A 20,161-nucleotide genomic window follows, 5' to 3' on the forward strand; every position below is an offset into this window, starting at 1 on the left:
TCTACAGGCGAGGGGGACAAAAGCCTCTGCGCCCCCGGGGCGGTCACCCGGTGACGCGGCGTGGGAGTACATTTCCCATTTTCCGCCGTGGCTACAACGAAATTCTCCCACCGACGGCGACAGGCTGGTGTTATTAATTATGGGCGCCGGCGGTCCGCGTTTCCCTGCATACGCCTTGCTTGACACTCTCGTGCCACGTGGCCCGGCTGGTTGCAATTCCAGCAAAGCCGATCGTTCACCTGCCGCGCGGTCGGGGGATGCCGCGTTCCACGAAGCGGCTGGGGACGCCTTTCCCCTCTCTCCGTGCCGGTGGGGACGTCGCTGGCGAGCCCAGCTCGACGCCGCTGCTCGAACGCATACGGGTCAAGAGCGCGAGGAATCGCGGAGCCTTCCGCTGGCCTTTCCTGCCCTACCGTCATTACGTCTGCGCCTCTGGCGCGCGGCACGGAGTCTTGGCCTCCGGCCCAGGCGCATCGCGGCTCTAGCGATTCGGCTGGCCTGGGGAGTGGCTGGCAGCGCAATTCAGCGAGTAAATCCGCCTGTACTACCTTCGCTTCCTGTGCTAGGGCCTCGAGGTTTGCAAAAACACGTCCCCGCAAATACGGCTTGAAGCGCGGATGGCATTGCCTCATCACGCGCGTGACCTGTTCTAGATCGGTTGCCGTGGGATCTGCCCTCTTGTAGAGCTCCTGCATTGCGCGTACATACTCGAGGAGGCTCTCCTCTGGGTGCTGTGTGCGCAACGCTAGCTCCTCAAGCATCCGGCGTTCGTAATGGGGCGGCAAGAACTCGGCGCGGAAGCGATCTGTGAAGTCTGCCATCGACTGGAAGGCCGGCTGGCAGCGTCTCAACCGCGCCACGCTCTCAACAAGTGCCACGGGGATTACCTGCGCTAGCACCACGTCGTCTGGGGAACCCAGTGCCGTCTGATAATCCTCGAGTTCTTGCAAGAACTCGTGGACTGACTTCACGTCCGTGTAACCGGAAAAGGAGGGAACCTCTACATTTATCCGCGGACGCGAGACTGCCGCCGCAGCTGTGGCTTGGTTGGCGCTAGCCACCGAACCGAGCTGAAGGGTGAACACCGACATCACTTCGTTCATCTGCCTCATCAAGGCGGCCGCATCGGTAACCTGCGCAGACTCTACCGCGTCCTTTACCTCACTTCCGGATGCACTGGCGTCCGAAGCGGCGGCCCTATCTGGCACGTCTTTTCTCGGAGGCATTGCACTCAACAACTAAGGCCGGCCGGGAGCCGCAGAACTGCTGCACTCGCACGACTACCACCTAGCCCGCGTCAGGAGGCTATTCGAATACAAAGGCTAAACGCTTCATAAAACTAACATATGCACAAAAAAAAATTAAAACACAAACCGCCCGACACTAAACAGCACACATAACCCAAAACAAAATTAAAACACTGTACAAGTACCACTATACTACATTCCGCCTCATATGCACACACGCTAGCCCTAAACTCAAAATGGCGTCCGCCTATCATACAAAGGACCAGCCCGTCGTGTTGCCGTGAGCTGCCACGTCGGCAGAGAAATCTTCCACATTTATGCTAATTCAGCCCCACGTTGGGCGCCAGTTGTGGGCGATTCTTCCTCTGCCCGAGGGATGCGCACGAAATATACACCTCGGGCCGTATAACAAACATCTTTAATCTCACGTCAGCGCGGGGGTCGTCCAAGGCTGTGCGGGGTCGTCGTCCGGTGGGCTGCAGGTCGTCTCCGTGGAGAAGCGCCAGGAGGGAAGAAGCAGGAATGAAGAGAGAAGAGACGGCGGCGCGTGCCTTCCTTTATAGCCCCCTTGCGCGGGACCGGATATCCCCGAACGAGCGGGGAGAGGGAAACAGGCAGCGCGCAGGGAGCATTGGGAAGTAGCGCGGCCTTCGAATGCGCGGCGCGCCACGGGCCCTACAGATATGTGGCGCAGGGCCCCACATAGTGAAGCTTTTCGCTTCAATAGTTCTACTAAATCTGTCACAGTCCAGCTTTCAAGAACATTCAAAAGTGCAAACTATCAAGCAATAGTATAATAAACAAATAGGAAGGTAACCTAGACATCAAGAAAAACAGAGGGTAAAGATGTACTACGAGGAAAGTGAAAAAACATTTTTACAAAGAACGCAAAGAAAAGAAAAGAAAGAAACACCTCCATTGTGTGGATGTACACACCCCCACCCCATATTTTTTCTTTATTCAGTTTTTATTTTTTGTTGTTTTTTTCATGTGCTGCAATGCAAAAAATGTTTTGCCTATGTTTTATTTTATATTGGTTTAATCCATTGTGCTTTTGGCAGTTCGGGCTGGGCAACGCTTTTTCTTTCTTTTTTATTGCGCCCACTAACTTCAGTATTGGTATATGTTGCATTATATCATATCGAAATAAATGTTTTTAACACTTCCTCATCTTAGAGCTATGTTCTGGCCATTGGGGCCTTTGTGGGAGGCGTTTAGAGCGCGAGGGGTAGGGGCGCTGCTGTGAAACCTGGCTCCCCTTAATGCAGAACCATGGCACGCCGGTGACTCACGCCAATATTTTTTCAGGCTGTGAGAATTTGGTCGACAGAAAGAACAATCACCGCCTTCGAAGATAGGAGGGTAGTTATTTATTGGGCGCATTTATGTCTCAGTAATAGCTCTACTAAAACAGTGTTAGTAAATAGTGGTTGTAGCGCTGGTGAATGCCTTATGTGCCCTCTTTTCTTATTTTTGCCCGATTTTCGGGCTGACATTCAAATTAGGCCACAGCAGCCTGTCTGTCTGGCCCACTCTCTTCATGATATTAAAAAAAATAGTCTCCAAGACACCCTTAAAAATCCGGACGCATTCGTGCTGCTGAAAATAACTCTCTCGGATTCACAAAAAACCGAAGTTCTGCCGATAAGAAGCCAGAGGAGAAACATTCAGACATCTGGCCACCTTTGGAAGTGCCACATAGCCACATCAGCAAAGCGTTAAACTTTGCTGATGTGAAGAAAGGGGGGGGGGGTTCGTCTTGCCAGCAGTTAAATATATATATATTTCAGTACAGACAAACGGAGCAAATAAAAAAAAAACATTCTGTAATGTAGTCCACCGCTTCACGTCAAACATCGTGTGGAGCTTGACATATGTGCTTTTACAGAACGAAATATATGCAACACAAAAGGGAAGAGCGTCGTTATGAACGTTACGGTGGTACAGAACACTATCCTGTATAACACAAATGCCACGAAACATACCTTCTTTCAGACGTCAGGTCTTCAATAATATGTCTTAAAATGGGTCATTGCGCTCATTGCCCTCTGTGTAACCGAGGGCTCTGCGGGACAGCTAGACAAACAATTGGCCTCTTGGTGATTGTGCCCCGACTTGTACCCTATGTTGTACTACTATTCTTGAAGGCGCAATACCAAGCGACCAAGACGGCCGGAGGGATCTCTCAGAGATGACAATCAACAAAGCGCGTGATGGTCAGTTACAAATTAAAAAGACGCGGAACGTCTGAGCGCATGGATTTTAGTAGAATCAGGTCGTGCTCAGGCGGCGTCAACCTTGTGTACAAGAATGATGTGTTGTGGCGACCAAACTGGCATTTCAAAGAATTGAGCTGGGGGCCGGGTGCACGAAAAACAGTGAAAATACTGGTGAGGTGTTTAAGGTGCGAAGAAAAGGTCGGCGAGAAAACGACAACGTTGTCGATGTAGCACAGCCAGGTTGTCCCTTTAAATCCGCGAAGGCAGTCTATCGCTCGTTCAAAGGTCGCAGGGCATTGTAGAGACCGACCGTCAAAATCTCATACTGGTACAAGCCGTCAGGTGTGACACAGGCTGTTTTTTCATCTGCCGATCTGCCGACACCACGGAGCAAGAAACCATTTAGGAGATGAAACTCCCGTTAGCGCGAGCGAGCGCGGGCGACCAGATAAGATCCCAATTGTAGCATGACGCAGCCGTATGCAGTGGCGGCGGTATGCAGCGCTCTGTAGAAGTCATAGCGACAAAACGAAACCTGGACTGGCTGCCTTAGTAACCGAAACAGCGGTAATTTCTTTCCACGCCGACAGGCGCCGGCAGCATGATAGTGGCGCCACGGGCTTGTGACCTTTTCTGGTCGCCGCAAACAGCGTAGTTTCCACTCCTAAAAGCTTCTTGCTCCGTGGCCGATACCCAGACCTTAGATCGACGGAAGAAAAGTATTTAACTCAGTGTAAGCAACCTAGGGCATCATCAATTCCGGGAAGAGGGCAGACATCGTTTTTAGTGATTCTGTTCAGATGGCGATAATTGACGCAGGGGCACCAGCTGTCCTCCTTATTTTTAAGCAAACCACCTGGACACGCCCACGGGTTCGTTTAGGGTTCTTGATATCTTGACCGAGCATCCTGTCAACCTCCTTTTTGATTGCCTGTCGTTCAGCACCGGATACGCAATAAGGACTACTATGAATAGGAGCGGCGTCGCCGGTAGGCATGATATTGTGCACAAGAGCGGTACGAGTCAAAGGGCGCTGATAAAAATAAAAAAAATATTTCAGAAAGATGCCAGCAGACGGCCAAGTGTGTGAGCTTGTGGAAGAGAAAGATTCGTAACGATCATCTTGGCGTAGTCTTGAAGAATGAAAACGCCTGATAGAGAGAAGTCAGAAGAGGATGGTAAACAGGTGGTCATACTTGAGATATCATATTAATGTATGGGACACAGAGTGGCGACTGATATGCCTTGAGGGAAGGGCTGGACGTGCGATCGAAGTTCAAAACAGAGAGGTATTTTCAGCTCGCGTGCGCAGTCACGACGGTGTGAGGAATGGCAATAATTCGTGTTAGGGTGCATCCAGGATTGAGAAAACAATACAGTCCCCATCGGGAGTAGGGGGTACCGAGAAAAACGTGACGTAGCGGCTACAGGTGGAAGGTGAAAGAAGTCGACACTACAAAGCGGTGTACAGCACCAGAGGGCGGGTCAAATGGAAAGGGCAGGTCATGTTCTATGACGCTTGAAGCACAGTCTATGATGGCTGCATGGTAAGAATGTCGAGCCGAAAATGCTGTAGAACTGTGAACAAAACGGCAGTATGGCGGCCAGATACTGTTACGGTGTTACGAGAGCACAGCACAAGCCAACGACTTTTGACGTTGCGCCATCTGCGACATGCCCAACCTTTGAGGGGCAGAGGTGAGCACTCTTCGCAAGCGGCAGCGAAGTGCAGTGCTCATTACGGAAACATGTGCACCAGCATCAATCAGGGCTTGAACGGCTATCCCAGCGACGAGAATGGTGAGAAAAGTACGGCGCGCCCGAAGAGCTAGACGAGAATTTGAGACCGTGGTCCTACTGCAGCATCAGCTTTAGAAGCTGCATCACCCAGTTTTCCATTGGGGAGTAGCCATAGGAACCTGGAGATGAAAAGCGACGGCGTTGAGGCAAACGGGTCTGACGGTGGTGTGGGGAGGACGATCGGTTGACGTGGGAAGGCTTGGTATCAACGACAGTGACTGAAGGGTCATGACGAGGCAAGAAGAGACGGGAGCGGTCATCACAGGTTGAAGAGGGTAGAAGGAATCATCGATTGCGGCAATAACAGGCGACTTAACTGACGTAGAAGCAACCGAAATAAGCAGGCCGTATATAGGATGAGCGCCAGTCATCTGGATTACGTTGAGGAGGGGCGACTTAAGCACGTCTGCCAGGGTAAACTGTGCGAACGTCGTTGTCAAAAGCTAGTCGGCCAGGATAAACTGCGCGAATGGCGGCGGTATTGGGCGAGCTGATGGTAAGAACGGAGTTGAGGCCCTAGGTGGCGAGCCTTTGTCGGACAACGGCCTGAATTAGGGGAACGTCTTTGTGGGGTTCACCGGCAAAATGTTGCGGCAAGGTAGAGGGAAAGATGGCATCGAGTTCACGCGGGACATTACGTGTCATATTTTCGGTCGGTATCGGCTGTTTTTGGGGCGGCAAATTTTGATACGAATATGTTGGAGCAGTATTAGGGAAGCGGACAAATTACGATGCGATGCGAGAGCTTTTGGCACCCTCAAAACAACGGCATTCGTTTAAGATGGTATGAACTGTGCGAAAGTCTTTGTACTAAAGCAAACTGAATTTTCTGCAACTTCCACTAAGACGAGACCAATTTTTAAGGTAAAAGTATGTAATGCCTCATTGTTTTTGACAGGTTTTCAGCAGAAGGCTGTTAGCAGAGGTGTCAAGCTTTTGAGAGCGAGAGTTAAAACTAAATAAACATTGTTTCCACAGGGAATCGAACTGCCGTCTATTGGATCCTAAACCTAACACTCTATCAAGTGCGCCGCGCCCCAGATCGTGAAACGCTGTTCACAATTCCCTTTGTCTACCGCGAGGATGGTAGCGGGATTCCGTGAGGGAGAAATACTGCGCCTTTCGTTTCCTACAAACGAATTATAGAACGCCGGTAAACGTTGATGCGCTGAATTAAATGCTGGTTGTATTCGACAAGGGGCGTGCGATATATCGTCACGACAGGTCATGATATTAGCAGGCGATTCATGCATTTACAAAGCTGACCCCGCCAGGCTTCCGATCCTGGCGTCCGTGAGGCACCTTTCATCTGTCTCTTCCTCGAACACCGCACCATACAGCAAACAGATGCAGACCCACATCTCTAGGAGGCGTTAGTACAGCAGCCATCAGGGGCAAAGTGCTGTGCTCGCGTGTGCAATGGGTTAGGCGAGGAAGACGAAGTTTGTGGGTGGATCATGCTGGGCGCCGCTGGCCTGAAGTTGTTCGTCTGTGGTCAGCTAAGCTTTTGTAAATATTTGTTAAAGGGCCATTGTCCAGGGAAGGACCTTTTCAGCAAAAAAGCCCAGTGTTTCGATCAGGTAATGGAGATAGTCTGTGCAGAATTCTACCGTGACAAGCACGCCGCAAAGCAACGAAAATACAAATCAAAGCTCTCTCATGTTCACCTTCGGGAAGCCAGCTTCCCCGTTTCCTGCGCTGGCCCGTCTAGCCGCAACTATGACGTCTTACTCGAAAACGACGTCTATTGGTCCGTATCACTGTCTGGGGTTTAAGGATGGGTGTCTACCGCTTGCTGCGCGCTTTTCCCTCGCCACGGCCAGACCGAATCCAGCGGCGCGCACTCCCTCGCCCGTTTTTGCCACGCCACGCCCCACCTACCGCCAAACGCGATGGAGGAAGGGGAATTTGTCTTTCGGAGGCTAGACGGCCGGGCAGGAGAGTGAAAAACCTTTGCGAGGGAACGGGAGGCGAGAAACACGACAGAATCGGCTGATTGCGGTGGCTGTAACTGCGTTATTAGTTATGCGTTTCAAAAAGATTTTGCGGCCTTGCGTTCTGGGGGTGAAGTCTCACAGTCACCGGGGAAGAAAATATTTTCGACCGGAGGGTGGACAGTAGGCCTTTATTACATTCACTCCCTGGGTGCGTGTAGTTACGTTGCATTATTGGTTGGATTTGCGGGGTAGCCAAAGCAAGCACGCAACTCCACAGTGGTGTTCGACTTCCCGGCTCTTTACCCATGCCCAACGGCAAGTCCGCACCATCCGCGTCCCTCACCCCGGCTATCATCATTGCCCACCCGCGTGATGCCGGTACCTTCAAATGAGTGGACTGTGCTGATGTGGAGGACTGGCTCGCTATGTACGAGCGCGTGAGCGCACACAACAGGTGAGACCCGACCATGAAGTTGGCGAACGTCATTGTCTACTTGACGAGCACTGTTATGATCTGGTTCGAGACTCACGATTAGCAACTAACCAATTGGGGCCTCTGCAAACGGAAACTTTCTGACTTGTTTGGTAACCCAATCAGATGTCAGCTGGCCGCGCAGAAGGAGCTCGCATGCCGAAAACAATCGTCCACTGAGTAGTATGTGTCATACATTTAGGGCATTTTGGCTCTCTGCATAAAAATTGACATCGCAATGTCAGAGATTGATAAACGTGGTCATGTAATAAAGGAAATAGCAGACGGCGCCTTCAACTTTCTCGTGTACAAGGACTGCGGAACGGTTGACGCGATATTAAAAGAATGTTGCCGATTTGAACAAGCGAAAGCCCGCCGTATTTCCTCTCAGTTCACGCCGCTGCCCAACACAGTTGCGACGTCGTCCTGCATGGACTCAACCCCATGTTCTCCTCTACCAACATCCGACATCCTGACACGACTTGTGCGCCGGGAGCTGGAAGCAATGTATCCGACAATTTTCCAACTGTCGGTACTGGACAATACCCCTACGATATCCCTTAAACAGGCTGTTGTCCGGCAAGAATTCGCCAATATCGGGGTCGAACCTATATGCTCTACACACCAGTTTCTCGCCGCGTGTCCCCGATACTCCTGGCCCAGATGGCCTGGCCCAGTGTTCTCCTGGCCGAGATACCATTCCTAACGGATTTTTGTGGCGCTATTCTGAGTCATAGTCTCTTTTCTTGTCCACCATAATTCATGCTTCCTTATAATTTTTCTCCTTGACTCCTGATTGCTCACAGGAAAGGTTATTCCTATTTATAAAATGATTTACTTTGTAAACAACTACCGTCCGATCTCTCTAATGGCATCCTGTTGCAAGCTTATTAAACCTAGTATTGCCAGCCATATACTTAAAATATTAAAGACTGATGATGCCTTAAACCCTGCTCAACACAACTTTAGGAAGGGATTCTCTACCACTACCCAAATGATATTAGCCATTCATAATTTCTGTGCAGCGTTAGACAAGTCAGACCAAATTGATGATTTATTTTAGGATTTTGCCGAAGGCTTTGCCATGGTGCTGCATAACAAGCTTGTTTTAAAATTGAAACCCATTAGTGTACCACCTTCGCTCATTGCTTGGATTGCAGCTTATATACAACGCAAGACGCTGTTGGTGAACATTGGCGGTAGTTGTTCTTCCCCACACCCTGTAACCTCTGGGGTCCCTCAGAGAAGTGTGCTTGGCCCCCTACTTATTTAAGATATGTAAATAATTTAGTTTCCGGTGTTAACTGAGTTGTCAACCCTGCTCTGTTTCCCGCTGACTGCATGATATATACCACGGCATTTACCGGTTCTTACCAGGAACATGTAGATAATGCTCTGCTTTGTGTCGTTTTCTGGAAAGAAAAACGGGGCATGGAAAGAAATACTCAGAAGACTGTGCTCTTGCGGACAACAAGGAAGAAAAATCCGTTTTCCTTCAATTATTGTATTCTTTGTGTTTCAGTTAAAAAAGTGCCAAGGTATAAGTATCTTGATATGGTAGTAAACTCGCAACTAAAATGGAATGCCTATATAGACCACATTAAATCCTCAGCTATACGTAAATTTCTTTTTCCTCGCCGTAATTAAGGATGCACCTAGCGACTGCAAGCTATTAGCTTACAATGAGCTCATAAGAACAAATTTAGAACATGTCGATATTGTTTAGAACCCCCGTGCAAAAAAAATGTCATAAGAGAATTAGAGAAAATATGCAGAGACCCGCAGTATGTTTTGTATTTAATGGGTGCAATAGAACCGATTCCAAATCTCCGTTAATAGCAGCAGACGATATTAAACTTGTCCGCGCCTGACGTAAGATAGCCCAGCTATCCTCCCTTGACCAACTAATTCATGGAAAACTACACATCTCTCCAGCCCTTGTGTGCAGTTTTCAGAAACGCGTAGAACACGTCGTCACCATAAGCACGCTTCAACACCATACTCTGCGCAATCTAACGCGTTTAAATTTTATTTTTTCCCGAGAAAGTTTGACGAATTGAAAGCCCTGCCTCTACAAGCGATATCGGCTGCTGATTTTGACAAGGCACTTTGTTACCTATTTCAGATTTTATATGTACTACATTAGACAATTTTATTGTTCTCTTTGTGTTACGAAGCAGCTGGTCTTTTATTTTTTAAATGTATTTTTCTGTCCTCATTGCCTGGACCCAAATGACGGTCTGTAGTATTGGGCAAATAAATAAATAAATAAAGGAGCTCGTTTTTTTGCCGATGGCGATAACTGCCTACGTTCTTTTTACTATACATAGATAACAAGAAACACGGACAGAAGAGATATAGCTGCAGTGCTCTTACATTCCTGACAATTAAGGGTGATCACACACCCCCCAATATCTAGATCAACCTAAAAACCAAAATATAATCATGCAATGTTCCTAGAAAGCGTTAGACGCATGCTGTCATCATCTGCTTGCCGCAGTGACACCAATATTTAAGAATGAATCCGCTACACTGGAGTGCTCAAAGAGCCCTCTTTCCATCAACGTGATTGATTTTAAGAGAAAGAGCTTCTGTAGCTCATAAATAGTGATACTTCGTAAGAACGCTTATGATGTTAGCAACGAGAACCGATAGAGGAGCTGTAGGTTCCGGTCAGCTCAATATCCTACCCCGAACGTAGGATATATGTGATGTCCTAAGTTGCTACAGATGTGGTGGGCGGCCAGCGTATTTCAATGCTTCTGATCGTTTCGGTGTGGGGCCATTTATGTACTATTTCTTGTTCGTCCCGCCGCGGTTATGCAGTGGGTATGGCGTTCTACTGCTATGCCTAAGGATATGGGAGCGAATCTTGGTCATTGTGGCCGCTTTTCGATGGACGCCTTTTTTGCTGTGCGATGTCAGAGCACAAAAAATAACTGCAGGTGGTTGAAATTTCCGGAGCCCTTCATTACGGCCTCTCTTTTAGCTTGAGTCACTTTAGGAAGTTAAATCCCCATAAATGATGAATCATTTCTAGTTCTTATCTAATGTTTTTAGGGGAAGCAAATGTGTGACGCTCCACAATAACATTTAACAATATACAGTCGTTTATTCTCTGCCACAGTTTTTTGCGAGTGAGAAACATTCAGTAATTATCACCTTGCTACCATTTGTTTCATTTGGCGAGTAATATGAATACAAGGTGCCCACATTTTAGAATGACAGAATGACTTAAGTAAAGTTGGAATGTTTCCCACAGTGGCCGCGTTAGATTGCTTGGCGAATGAGGGCATCAAGCAAAAAGTCAGTAAGAGCAGAAATTAATTTTGCCTCGAACGGTTCCTTGGCAAGTTTCATAGGAATCCAGGATGCCAGAGATAACTGATTTGTTTTCCTGCGACTGCTGCTGTAATTAGGTCTTCTGATTGGAATGTTTGTTTTTCTGGTAAATGTTTATAGTAGAAATTATTTCACTGAGTTCATCTATATTTTATACTTCCTTTCATAACATTGAAGTGGTTTTGGATATCTGCGACATTGTTTTCTATCTCTATCTGTTCACTATTTTCACGTATATTTCGGCTGCTTATTTATTTATGCTTCTCAAAGTTGTGGTAAACCGCGGTGAACATATCTAAACGATGAAAAATTTGTTCAGCGAAATGAGACAATAAATTCCAGGGTCATGAGCCTGTCTGAGACAATAGTTGTGGCACCAAGGTTACTCTGCATGTCAACCGTACGCCACAACAAAAGAAAGAGAAAAACAGTTTGAAAAGCTTTTACACGACGTTAGACAACTAAACAACTACAGGCAATTTTGTTAATCACTTAAATAAAAGGCAATTTATGTATCAACCTCTACAGTAAAAGGGAAGTGGTTAATACCCTCAAGTACTTTCTCCTTGTCCGCTCCTAACTAGGATGCAGTAAATACGTGATGCCAGTCAGCTTCCTGTTCAAACCAATGTGCCCTTATTGCATGCAGTAAATGCTTGCTTTTTTGCGATGTCTTTGCCAAAAGTAACTGAGCATTCCCGACGACTGGCGGAGCAGGCGCGGGGCCAAGTCGCGGCAGTACGGTCGCTGGCCGCAGCTCTGCGAGCGTAAGCTAGCTGACGTAGGCTTGCTCCCTCTCGTGGGATGATAAAACATTAGCGCGTAATCGTGCGCGCTGTCCGATTTCGTGACTTCGGAGCAAAGCGCTTCTGAGGAAGCGCGATCCGCTTAGCATAACTAACGCTCCAGTTAGCATAACTAACTAACATAACGCTCCATTTACGCCGGTGCTCTCCATTAGAATACCTTGTGCGTGTAATATCAGCACGCAGCTCCTATCCCTGGATCGATAGGGCAAATACTTGCTATGCTGCTTATTTGGAATATCGAGAATGTAATTGCCGCGAACGGATCTCCAAAATTCGTTGCACTGTTTTCTGCGGTTGTAGCGCTTCTTTGCGGATGACCGACTTTGTTGCGTCGCTTCTTTATGCGGGAGATGAGAAAAATTGAGGCAAGATTTCCAGCCGTTTCACGTTCCCCTGTTGATGCGCAGAAAAGAGCGTAAAGCGTTTTGCATTAGTAATCTTGCGTTGACCTGCATCACTCATTTTCGCAATGCGTGAAACATTGTCACTCTTGCGCCTCAAACTTACATTCCTGAATTTTACTATACGAGTGGCCGTTTTTTTGCGGAAATATATTCCAAGACTAATATCAATATGTTCCCGAAATGCACAGAAAACCGGACAATGACTGCGAACTAGTTCAGTATTACTCCTTCTTACCGAGCCATTTGAATGATGGCGCAGTGTCCGCTAGTAGTGTGATAACATCAGTAACTCGTTAAAAATAACGCTAGATGCAACATTGAAGCGCCGCATAAAATGATTCTCGGAATCTGAATTCCTACCCTTGCTAAAGTCTCTGGCCGCAACATGGTCGAGTTCAGCGGGTTGTTCACTGCAACTAGAAAAACAATTTTATTGTATTCTTAGGGATGCTGAGGAACATTGTTGAGGGGATGTTGATAGAATGGGATGTCGAGGAACATGTTGAGCAACATTTACGTATATATAACGCATTCTCAATATTGCCTAATAAAGCTGAGGCAGGTATACTCCTTACTCAACTCTCCCGCATTCCGCTTGACGTTACAATCGCCAAGTCAGTACTGTGCGCCAGCGAGCGGTTGCAAATGCTGCAATGGCAGATTCGATTCAACGAAGGATCAATGAAGCCTTACAGCCGAAGACTATAGAATCGTGCGAAAAATCACATCCATTTTTTTGAGAAACGTACCCCCTCTTATATTACTATATAGCACTCTATAGACAGCCTGCGTACTGATATTAAACGCGCAAGGTGTTCTAACAAAGAGCGCATGGTTCGCGGAACCAGTCAAACATGATCGCTGAGCGAGTGTTGCTGCTAGCAGCGCCGTTTCTCAGTTGCACAGCACTCCGAAAGCGCGCAATCAGAACCCACATGTTGCCCACTTACATTTTATTATCCCAGGAAAGATAGCGATGGATCAGAGCCGCGCCACCGCTCGGCCCCCGCCGGCTCCGCTAGCTCCGGGGCTGCTCGGTTACTTTTGGCAAAGACGGTACGTATTTCTTTTGATTAATTGCGAGGATTCGTCATATAAATAGTATGTTTCGTAATTCTGCACGTTACTAAGTTCTGCAGATTTAAAAAACCCTCCTCTGTGATTTATTAAGCAGGCTTTGCAACTTCTGGGAAATAGGTTCAAGTTCACCCCAATTTACAATTATGGCTTCACAAGGATCAAGTCTCTAAGCCTTACAAATATGTTGGCTTTGTATGGAGGTCCACGAAGTGGCCAAAAGGAAATATGAGATGCGTTTTAAGCTACTTTTCAGGACTGGGTGAGACAAAATAGCTTTGTGATGAGATGATACAGTTGTACTTCTTCACTAGTGAGGAAAGTTTTTTTCGGTTCCCTGCAACATTTTGCAACAGGAAAAAATGGAATGCTTATTTCGCACAAAATAGCGGTGAGCAGAAGCGGAGTGTGAATAAGAGCGACAGAAGATATAAAAAAATGCACTAGACGGATTCCAGGGAACAAGCATAGACAAAGTATAAAGAAACAGCGCATTGAATCGCAAAGAAATAAGAAGCCGATATTACGGAAATCGCCTTTATGTATTCTTTAGGCCGAGAACAGACGATAGCGTTGAGGCTGAATGCGAAGGACCCTTAGGCGTAAGGTAGCAATTTTGGCCTGAGAAATGAGACAACACAGTGCCGTAAGCAGCGGATCTGCCATGTGTTTGCTTTGGCAGTCCAAGTAGCACTTGTAAATGAATTACCCAGAATTGAGAATCTTGAAAAACGTGGCAAAAAAACGTACGGGACTAAGGTGTAACGGGTCTATAAAGGCGTTCCTCGTAATATTCCTAAGCTCACCCAGGACACATGTCCCTTCTCTTTGTCACATAAGAAATAGCAAATGCACAGCCTCGGGAAAGACTGTTCGGACCAAGGAGTTCTTTTCAGCCCTGCCATCAGTAATTCAAGAAATCTGTCAAGACATAAATTTCAATAGGGTGGGACACCTTCTCTTTGCCTTTAATTACAATGCTCTTAAATGGCGTCGGGAACTCCATTAAACTGCTTAAAAGCTGGCCAAGTTGGAGAAAACTTTTCGATATGACTCCTAGTCGGAACAGCAGCTCATTCGCCATAATGAAGAAGGCATATGTACTTATGGTTCATTTGATGCCGCGTTACGGTACACTGAATTATGCAGCTATGAATAATTTAGAGTACATCTTGGCTTCCACACAGCAGCAAAATGCTGGTACAAAGATATGCTTAGAAGAGGTATCTGAATTGAAATCAGCAGTAATCCTTATACTTTCCCTTCTATAGTGATCCCTCATCGTACCATCTTTGAATAAGTTTTAACCTTCGCCTTTTCATTTCAATATTGCATGGACATCTGTTAGCTGGAGCATGAAAGCTTCTGGAGGGCGGGTGTCGTTAGGTAACCTTTCTGAAATATGTAGGTGTGTGCCGATTAGCAGGTAGGAAATAATTGCTTAACAGTAGGTGTTCACACACGCAGGCACACACACAGACACACACACACACAGCTCCACAGTATAGTGGTTAGCGGTTTAAGGCAATCGACGGCTAAACCCATGGACACATGATCTATTCCCAGCTACGGCTGCCTCTTTTCGATGGAGGCAAAAAACAAGGCACCCATGTGCTGTGCAGTGTCAGGGCAAGTTAGAGAACCCCAGGTGGTCGAACTTTCTAGAGCCCTCCACTACAGCATCCCAGATAGATTGAGTCACTTTGGGGCCTTAAGTCCCCTAAACCAAACCAACCAAAACGAAACACACACACACACACACACACACGCACACACATACACGAACACACTGACAAACACAGCCCCACCATATAGTGGATAGTGGTTTAAGGCGCAAGACGGCTGAACCTAAGGAGCCGTGATATATTCATAGCTGTGGCTGCCTCTTTTCGATGAAGGCGAAGAGCAATACACCTGTGTCCTGTGTGATGTCAGGGAAAGTTATAAAATGGCGAGAATTGGGCCTAGTTGGTTATTCATATTGGTTTCACCGCGCTAACACATTGAACGACAGAAACGACAAACACCCCGGAGCGCGAACTAACAACTGGCTTTAATGGATGAGACGGAAGTCAATTTTATACACAAAACGTGGTCGTCATCAAACAAACATAAGCAACATAAACATCCCCCTCTCATGCGGATTGAAATATGTCGGCCAAACGGGTCGGTGCATAAACAAAAGGCTAAATGAGCATGCTAACAATTGCAAATCAATCGCGCATCCAGGGAAGCTGGCTACGCATTGCCAGCACTGCAAATGTAAGCCTCAATTTGAAAAAACCGCTGTTATTTCGCATTCTGATAATAAAACCGAAAGAGAGATCACAGAAGCGTTTGAAATAAAATCCGTCGGGGCCGAAATGTGTATCAGCAACGTATCACTGTCGTTGTCTGCGAAAGAAGTTGATCTGCTTAGATTATCGCGATGAGTGTGTCTAGCTGTGTGCCTTTGTTACCTGTGATGATTGTTTCCTCATGTTTCCTCGTTGCTTATGTTTGTTTGATGACGACCACGTTTTGTGTATAAAATTGACTTCCGTTTCATCCATTAAAACCAGTTGTTAGTTCGCGCTCCGTGGTGTTTGTCTTTTCTGTCGTTCAATGTGTTAGCGCGGTGAAACCAATACAAGTTATAAAAACCTAGGCGGTCGAACGTTTTGGAGCCCTTCACTACAGCGTCCCTCACAGATTGAATGGATTTGGGACATTAAGCCCCCAAAACCAAACCAACCCAAATTAAACACGCTCACACCTCCCCACACACAACAGACACAAACGAGCACACAAAGCCCCACCTGCGGCTGCATCTTTTCGATGGAGGCGAAAAGCAATATACCCAGTGCTCTGTGATAGCAGGGCAAGTTAGAGAACGCCAGGTGGTCGAACTTCCTGGAACCCTCCACTATGGTGTCCCGGATAGATTGAGTGACCTTGGGACGTTACGCCGCATAAATCAAACCGACTCAAACTAAACACACACAAAGACACCCACACACACACAGCCCCACCATATAGTGGTTTTGCGGTTTAACGGGCTCGATGGCTAACCCAAGGACCCGTGATCTATTCCCAGCTGTGCCTGCCTCTTTTCGATGGAGGCGAAAAACAATGCAGTCATGTGTTATGTGATATCAGTGCAAGTTATAGAACTCCAGGTGGTCGAACGTTCTTGAGCCCTCCACTACGACGGCTGCCTCTTTTCGATGGAGGCGTAAAGCAATACACTCAGTGCTGTGTGATGTCACGGCAAGTTAGAGAACCCCAGGCGGTCGAAATTTCTGGAGCCATCCACTACGGGGTCTCTGATGGATTGAATGACTTTGGGAAGTTAAGCACCATAAATCAAACCAACTCAAACTAAACACAGACACCCACACGCAGACCCACCATACAGTTGTTAGCGGTTTAAGGCGCTCGACGGCTGAAACCTAGGGCCTATGATCAATTTCAAGCTGCGGCTGCCTCTTTTCAATGCAGGCGAAAAGAAATGTACTCCTGTGCTGTGTGATATCGTCAAGGTATAGAACCCCAGCTGGTCGAACTTTCTGGAGCCCTGCACTATGACATCCCTCATAGTTTGAGTGGCTTCGAGACATTAAGTTCCACAAACCAAACCAGCCCAAACTAAACACACATAAACACACGCACACGCAGACCCACCAATAGAGGTCAGCGGTTTAAGGCGCTCGACGGCTGAACCGAAAGACAAGTCATCCTTCCCAGCTGCGGCTGCCTCTTTTCGATGGAGGCGAAAAGCAATGCATACATGTGCTGTGTGATATAAGGGCAAGTTATAGAACCCCAGGTGGTCGAGCTTTCTAGAGCCCTCCACTACGGCATCCGTCATAGATTGAATAACTTTGGGACATTAAGCTCCATAAACCAAACCAGCCCTAACTTAACACACACATGCCCCCACACACATAGCCCTACCCTATAGTGGTCAGCGATTTAGGGTGCTCAAGGGCTGAACCCAAGGACAAGTTATCTATTCCCAGCTGCGGCTGCCTCTTTTTGATGGAGGCATTAAATGTCCACTGAAAGGGGTCACCAAGGATTATAAACAACTCCATAACACTGTTAGTTATTGAACCACCCATCATTCTCCCGCAAAAATTTTCGATCTAGCTTCTGCAACACCAGAGATATCGGCGATTAAAAATGACCCTTCCAATTTTCCCTCTCAACTCGTACGCCGAAGGGAGCCATAAAAAAATAAAGGATACAAGCAAGTTCAAAGCTCCGCCCAGACATACGTCACTTCGACGAACTTCCGGTTGCCGTGCGCTCGTTCGCTGGCGTACTCGCGTCAACCAGTCCTCGCTTGCACACGCCTGAGTTCGCCAGTTCGCGCAGCGATGGTTAGTGTAACCGCGAACCCGTGGTTACCCTATGTTACACGGCGGACCAAACCATGGTTACACCACTAACCGCGGTTATCGCAAACCGAGCTTGACGACCTCGGTTTGCGTCGTTAACCGAGGTTACGACGGCGTCTGTTGACGGAAGCTACTCGTCGGCGCCCGAGTGCGCGAAACGTACGAGCGGGTCTGCTTCACAAAGTTATTCATTTGCCCACTGTGTCACGTTTAAAGATCGATGTATAGAATATGGTGCCGCCCGACGTCTTCGATTACGGCCGACAGCGCAGCGACTGCGTACTGAAGCCTTGTCTTGCCTGCAGTATCGTTTGAACGGCTTGTTGCTGAGCAGAACGTCACAAAATGCGCGGCCTTAGCTATGAAAGTACACGAGTTTGCAACGCTTGCAGCACGGGATGCCGCGAGCAGAGCTGAGGTACGTTACACAATTACCGCGGGGGTGGGGCGCGCGAGCGCGGCGAACGATGGCGCGTGCGTGACCGTACCTAGTCGCCTAAATTGTTTCGCTTCGAAGCCGCGGCGGTCGACGCTTTGGAACATGGTCAACGCTGTCGTAAATCGTCTACTTATGAAACTGCCTTATGGTGAATCATTTCCTGCCATAGTAAAATAATTATAGGGTTAACTCTGCCAACGCATAGCTAGTACGAGCAGATCGGATCAGCCGAATGCACCAGCGGCAGCTGGCTTGAGCAGAAACTAGCTTGTATCAAGGCTATCGCTCTTAACAGCAATTTGCTGCTGGTCAGCGATCCTCACGAGGGCTTCATACTTGATATTCGGCTCAGTATTCCATACGCCAACAAATTTTAGCACGCTTTATTTCGGACGTCGGTGCTAACGATCCGCCGTGCCGTTCGCGAACGGTATGCTGGAGAAGGGGCCCCAGCGGCGGTGTTTACGGCGGTCGAGGAGGTGCTGCCATCGTGCGGTGCTTGACCGTGCTGCTGACGCCTCGTTGAACGACACTCCGGTACTCCTGAAACTACGTTATATAAATAAGATATCTGTAAATGCAGCTTCGTTCTGCCGATCCCTGCGTCGCTTCGGTTGTTGTACTTAATGGACAATGGCCACCTAACCGATAAGGGCGGCGAGCTGTGTAACAGCCCGCACAGTTCGAGCAGCGCACGAGCAGAAGACTTTCGCAGCTACCGGAAGCGTGTCCGTGACGTCATGGCTGTAGTGGCTGCAGCGATTGGCAGCTTCTAGCAAGCCTTGCCAGTCAACTTACCCGTGACGTCACGGGTCAAGGAATTAGTTCCATGCGACACCGCCAAGCGACATTCTCTCTGCCCGCGAATTTCAAAAATCGGTGTTTTTAAAAATTAATAATAAATCGCTGGCTCTGTTCCAAGGAGCTATACTTTGCGTTAATGCTCAAAAGGATGTATACTACACACTCAACACGTTTGTCAGTGCCTTCTTGGGGGCCGTTTCCGTGGACCTTTAAGCAATACATTCAGTGCTGTGTAATGTCAGGGCAAGTTAGAGAACCCCAGGTGGCCGAACTTTCTGGACCCTCCACTACGGGGTCCCTGATGGACTCAGTGACTTTAGGACGTTAAGCCCCATATAGCAAACCAACTCAAACTAAACACACACACCTACACACGCAGCCCCACCATATAGTTGCTAGTGGTTTAAGGCACTCGACGGCTGAAGCCAAGTACCTGTGATCTGTTCCAGCTGCAGCTGCCTCTTTTCCATGGAGGCGAAACGCAATGTACTCATGTGCTGTGTGATATCGGCAAGGTATGGAACCCCAGGTGGTTGAACTTTCTGAAGGCCTGCAATGTGGCAATTCTCGTAGTTGAGTGGCTTTGAGTTATTAGGCCCCACAAGTCAAACCAAGCCAAACTAAACACGCATGCACACACGCCCGCCACACACGAACACACACATGCACAGACCCACCGTATAGTGGTCAGCGGTTTAAGGCGCCCGACGGCTGAACCGAAAGACAAGTGATCCTTCCCAGCTGCGGCTGCCTCTTCCCGATGGAGGCGAAAAGCATTGCATCCATGTGCTGTGTGATATAAGGGCAAGTTATAGAACCGCAGGTTGCCGAAATTTCTAGAGCACTCCACTACGGCAGCCCTCATAGACTGAATAACTTTGGGACATTAAGCGCCATAAACAAAACCAACCCAAACTTAACAAACACACACACACACATCCCCACCGTGTAGTGGTTAGCGGTTTAAGGCGCTCGACGGCTGAACCCAAGGACCCATAATTTATTCCCATCTGCGGCTGCCTCTTTTCGATTGAGGGGAAAACAAAGGCACCCATGTTCTATGCAATGTCAGGGTAAGTTAGATAACCCTAGGTGGCTAAAGTTTCTGAAGCCCTCCATTAAGGCGTCCCTCATAGGTTTAGTGACTTTCGGACTTTAGGCCCCAGAAACCAAACCAACCCAAACTAAATACACACACACACGCCCCCCCCCCCCCCACAGCCCAATGT

This window comes from Amblyomma maculatum, chromosome 7, assembly GCF_055883805.1.
Source record: "Amblyomma maculatum isolate TAMU_Amacu chromosome 7, ASM5588380v1, whole genome shotgun sequence".
In the NCBI taxonomy this organism is placed as follows: domain Eukaryota; kingdom Metazoa; phylum Arthropoda; class Arachnida; order Ixodida; family Ixodidae; genus Amblyomma; species Amblyomma maculatum.